General features: G+C 39.7%; 1 pseudogene; it reads left to right on the forward strand.

Moving 5' to 3' along the window:
* Nucleotides 1-2,379: 2,379 nt before the first annotated feature.
* Nucleotides 2,380-5,384, forward strand: LOC127148625 (ATP synthase subunit a-like; annotated as a pseudogene).
* Nucleotides 5,385-5,699: the final 315 nt, after the last annotated feature.

Genomic DNA, 5,699 nt, shown 5'->3' on the forward strand with positions numbered 1-5,699 from the left:
TGAATAACCTCCTGCTTTGGAACTCCTTGACTTCGGTTGAACAAACAAGGTTCAATCTTCTGAAATCGTAACATAGGCGAAACCCGCCAGCCCGCCCAGAGTTTGACCTTCTCCAATCCTAGAAGGAAAAGCCACTGAACTTTCCTTCCCCTAGCGGGCAAGAAAACTGGAAGGAAGATGATTAGGATCTCACGTGCGGCAGCTGTTGGAACAAACTCAAAATCCAAGAGGTACCTAAAGAAAAAGGAAACTTACCACTCACTGGTGAAAGAGGAGAAAAGACAATTTTAGGCCCCAGGGCTGGAATGCGGTAGGGTCTTCAAGCCATTCCAACCCCACGCTCTTATCTCGAGATTCATGGGTCGTCTCGCGAAGAGAGAAGATTTGAACCTTCGCATCGACTTTTTCTCTCAGTCTTAATCACGCCTTCCTTATCGCAAATTCCTCTTTGGTCGAGCCGCTCAGCTGCTTTGCGTATAATTATGATAGTCTTGTCGGGGCATGCTGCAAGAGCATAGGTGAGTGGTAAGTGTAGGAGGCATGACCAAAGGGCAGCTTGTGTAGTTCCACCTCGCATCATTGAGATCTGCAGGGTGGCGGTGAAGAAGCGTCACAAATAGGGTTCAGATAAGGGGTCGTAGGCTTAGTAGGGCTCGAACCTACAATATCACCGTTATGAGCAGTACATTTCAACCAATTAAACTATAATCCCTCATAAAAGTCGAAATCAAAGACATCAATGAACAAGGTAGTGGAAGGATCACATTCTATTTTGATGCCGTAGGACGGGAAAAGCAGATAGAGAAAGAGAGAATGAAAGAGAAAGAGAAGCAAAAGATGGAGCGGGAAAGAGAAAGATAGAAGACTAACAGAAAGATGTCTGAATGATGATGCTTTGAGTACTCTCATGAAACAACAAAAGGAATGAGAAAGAAGACTGACCGAAAGATGATCTTTCTCATTTCATGTGTCTTGCAAAGCCTCTCCTTTGAATCTGTGAAAACATTGCTTTTTTCCCCTATAGAACTCCTTCGATCATTCTTCTCAACTCCTACTCCACCTTGGACTGATTTATTCCATCTAATTTCTTGGACCTAAAGTGGATAGTCGGACAGAAGTTTTAGTTCCCTCTTTTCTTTAGTGGATCAAAGAGGTCTGAACGCTAAGTGGGAATATGTAGGCTCAAAGAATTTGAGCGGAGGCCTCATTGATTTTCTACTTTCAGTGGATACTACGAAGGAGCTTTCTTCTGGATTATCCCACTCCCTCTTCCTATGGGCGAGCTACTTCCGTCCGTCTTCAGTCGTAGTCTGAAAACCTTTGCCTTTTTATTCGCTACGTGGCTTTCAATTCAAACCTTGAATTTAGTGGGTTTCGTAGGTTTTCGCTTCTTTTTTAGCCTTTATTCATTGATTCAGTCGAGACCTCTGAAGGAGTCATGAAAAGGAATATGAACCTGTCTGGAGGACTCATGAAATTCCACACTAAAAGGGGTCCTCAATGAAGAAGTCGCATTTCTCAAATTCTTTAAGCCTTTTAAGAATAAGGACTTTTGATTTCATTCAACTCCTTCTACGTGGAATATCGAGTGGAGTGGAATAACGAGGTCCTTCTACGTGGAATATTGAGTGGAGTGGAATAACGAGGTCCTTCTACGTGGAATATCGAGTGGAGTGGAATAACGAGCACATGGTCTTGCTCTCAATACAGTAAGAGAGAAAGGGGTGCCTCTCCAGTCTCACCTTTTGCCTCTTCCCAAAGGTCTCACCAAGACCAAGGGCGACTTCAAAGGCAGGGTGTGTCCTGTACGAGCAGTCGATGCCTCATCAAGCTTCTTCGACCCTTTCCTTTGTCCTCGGACTGATCCTAGTTTGCGCCTACTCTACCTTTCAGCCTCTTCCCATCCTCTTTTCTATATTGATTTTAGAGTAAAAAACGAGAAAGATAGTGGTTCAATCTTATATTTTGACTTTTCCTTTGGAAGCCCCCACGTAGTGGTAAAGAGGAATGTTTTCACGGATGAGAAGCCCTTGTTCATTGAGGTGGTTGAGTTCTAACCTCTTTCTGAAATTAGTCATTTCCACTCAAAGTCTTTGACTTTATTCTCATTGAGGCCAACTTTCTCTTTAATGTCTGAGAAGTCAAAATATTATATTCACTTTCTGACTAAACTTTCTTCTCTTATGTATGGTCTAGGTGATAGCTTAATGTGAGCCCTTGTTCATTGCCTTGATAGGCTTGGAGTTGATTCCACTTTTGTCTCTTCTTCAGGCTTGATTTTCTTCTTCTTCCTTGCCTCATGGTTGTCTTTTCATCTTTTTTTTTCAATCAAAAAGTGTGAGGATCAAAGAATTTAAGATGTTAGAAGGTACAAAATCAATGGGTGCGGGAACTGCTACAATTGCTTCAACGAGAGCTATTATTAGTATTGGAAACATCTTCAGTTCTTTGATCCATTCTGTGGCCCGAAATCCATCATTGGCTAAACAATCATTTGGTTATGCAATTTTGGGCTTTGCTCTAACTGAAGCTATTGCATTGTTTGCTCTAATGATGGCCTTTTTTATCTCAAATTCGTATTCCGATCGAATAGGTTTCAGTCTCACATCTTGAACATTAGAAAGTCGTCCCTCTTCCTATGGTTGAGCTACTTCCGTACCTCATCTGGAGCTTTTGATTTGTCCATATGAACCTGTGGAATTCAAAGCTCAAATTCTTCGAGAATTCTTTGACTTTATTCATTGATTCAGTCGAGACCTCTAGAACTCCTTTGAAGTAATTGAATTGTCCTTATTAATTTCAACTTCTACTCCACCTCTATCTGAACTGGTTCTACGTAGCTTAATTAGTCCAAACGACAGGTTCATATGGAATTTAGATTCCTTCAGAGTGGTTCGAATGCTCAAAGAATTTGAGAAAAAGAAAGTCACTAGACTTGAAAGAGGAGGCTCGACTGAAAGGAGTCCAAGATTCAAGCTGAATTGATGAACAAGGGCTCGACTAAAAGGAGAGAAGGAGGCTCAATGAAATATGAGTTCGTTTGTCATTCCACTAGAAAAAAGGATTCCACATTCAAGAGGACCGAACAATAGCCTGAGTCGAGTATGGAAAGCGGGCTAGTCCCAAAAATGCTCATTCCTCTGACGTTGGGGCTCACAACGAACCTTATGACTCTAACTCTTCTTAAAAAAAAGTGTCTCTATATATATAGATTATTCTTGACTTATCTCAAGCAATGTCCATCCCATGCCTTTCTTAATTGGTTGGACCAACCCAAACTGCGATTTTCGACAAGTCTTTCTTCATTTTTCTTGAAAGAAGCAGAACTACAGGGATGAAATGAAAAGTGTTTCTGACTCTGACACCCAACAGCCCACTTGAGCAATTTTCCATTCTCCCATTGATTTTTATGCATATAGGAAACTTTTATTTCTTATTCACAAATCCATCTTTGTTTATGCTGCTAACTCTCAGTTCAGTCCTACTTCTGCTTCATTTTGTTACTAAAATGGAGGAGAAAACTCAGTACCAAATGCTTGGCAATCCTTGGTAAAGCTTATTTATGATTTTGTCCCGAACTTGGTAAATGAACAGATAGGTGGTCTTTCCGAAAATGTGAAAGAAAAGTTTTTCCCTCGCATCTCAGTCACTTTGACTTTTTGTTATTTCGTAATCCCCAGGGTATGATACCTTATAGCTTCACATTGACAAGTCATTTTCTCATTACTTTGGGTCTCTCGTTTTCTCTTTTTATTGCTATTACTATAGTGGGATTTCAAAGAAATTGGCTTCATTTTTTCAGTTTTTTATTACCCGCAAGAGTTTCACTACCATTAGCACCTTTTTTAATACTCCTTGAGCTAATCCCTTATTGTTTTCGCGCATTAAGCTCATGAATACATTTATTTGCTAATATCATGGCCGGTCATAGTTCAGTAAAGATTTTAAGTGGGTCTGCTTGGACTATGCTATGTATGAATAATCTTCTCTATTTCATAAGAGATCCTGGTCCTTTATTTATTGTTCTTGCATTAACCGGTTTGGAATTAGGTGTAGCTATATCACAAGCTCATCTTTCTACGATCTCAACCTGTATTTACTTGAATGATGCTACAAATCTCCATCAAAAATGGTTATTTATTTATAATTGAACAAAAGCGAGGCTCCGTAAGGCGCAAAGCAAAACGACTGTTCAGGAGTGCATTATGAAATAACTCAACTCAAAATTAAGAATCAAAGAATTATCGAAGAATTTGAGAGCGAAAGTCACTATCCCTTATTATTCTTAGGTATGAGTGCATTATGAAATAACTCAACTCCAAATGATGAGGAGAGGGGCGAAGCGAAAGTAATTATCCTTATTAGGTGGGAGCCCTTTCTTTTTTGAAATAACTCGACTCCAAACATAAAGGAGAGACTCCGCTAGGAGTTTCAAGCGAAATGACTTATTCCTTATTCTTGAAGGAGCCCTTGAGTTTCAAGCGAAAGGACTCCAAACATACGCTTCTTGAACTATTCCTACGAGCTTTAGTAGTTTGAACACGTCCATGGTAGTTTAATTAGCCAGAATGAAATAAGTGACTACTATCTATGATTGGCCAGCATGCAGTATAGAAAAAGGATAAGCAAGGCACGAAGCGAAGCGACGGAAAGTTTGCCTTTTAATGTCGATTCTTTCAACCAAAGATTCAGGCAGAATGTCAGCAGATGAAAGGATAGACTCTGAAGAAAGATAGAAAGCGAGATAACTGCTCCGTGGGAAACTCTCTTTCATTCTAATACCTTTTCTAGTATCGTTATTTCATTCCTCTTCTCGCTATTTCCAAGCGAGAGTTTTTCCTCTAAGAATTTGGAAATATCTGATGATAGAAAGTCTTGCATTCTTTTGCTTCATTCTAGATTTCGATAGGGACACACCCATTTTCGAAAGAGAAGGGTATCGAAAGTTCTTCTTAATAGAAAAGAAGAATGAGGTCATGATCGAAAGCGAATGTGGTCCTACTTTTTTCATGGTGACGTCCTGCAAATGATCTTCCCAATCTGAGTTGATTAGGAGTCTGGATTTCCATTTCCTTCACTTTTCTCATCTTAGACCAGTGAGAGCTCTTTGTCAAGATTGGAAACTATTCCATTAAGATAGGTGAAGGCTATTCAGCTGCTCAAGAAGACTAGCTTTGAGTTGTTGAAGGAATTCGTAAAGCACTCAATTCCTAATGCAGGCACATGACCCTCTCCTTTTAGTCTCGCTACTTTGTCCCCCTCTCCTCACTCACAGGACTTGAGAATACTCTCATTGGTGTCTGCCCTTTGCTTTAGTAAGCCGCACCTGCCTTATTACGGCCGAAGGGCATGACACTGTCAAAAATCTAGAAATGATATCCTTGGCAAGGCTATCTTATTATATCCATTATTAGAAATGATAGGTAGATTCAAAAAATAATGAACAAGGCTAAAAGAATTTAAGAAGATGGAATTAGACTGAATTCATTCTTTAAGTCAATCCTCTATAATATATCTACCCTTCCCATTTCTTGAAGATTACTATAAAAGGAATCAAGACGATTCTCCAATTGGTATCCTTGGCAAGGCTATGCCTCACTAAATCTTCCTACTTATCTGCTATGATTCAAAAGATTTGAATGAGAGATAGGAATCATGATATTTGTATCATCTGGTAAGGTATTATATCAAAATGGAAT

This window comes from Cucumis melo, chromosome 1, assembly GCF_025177605.1.
Source record: "Cucumis melo cultivar AY chromosome 1, USDA_Cmelo_AY_1.0, whole genome shotgun sequence".
Lineage (NCBI taxonomy): Eukaryota > Viridiplantae > Streptophyta > Magnoliopsida > Cucurbitales > Cucurbitaceae > Cucumis > Cucumis melo.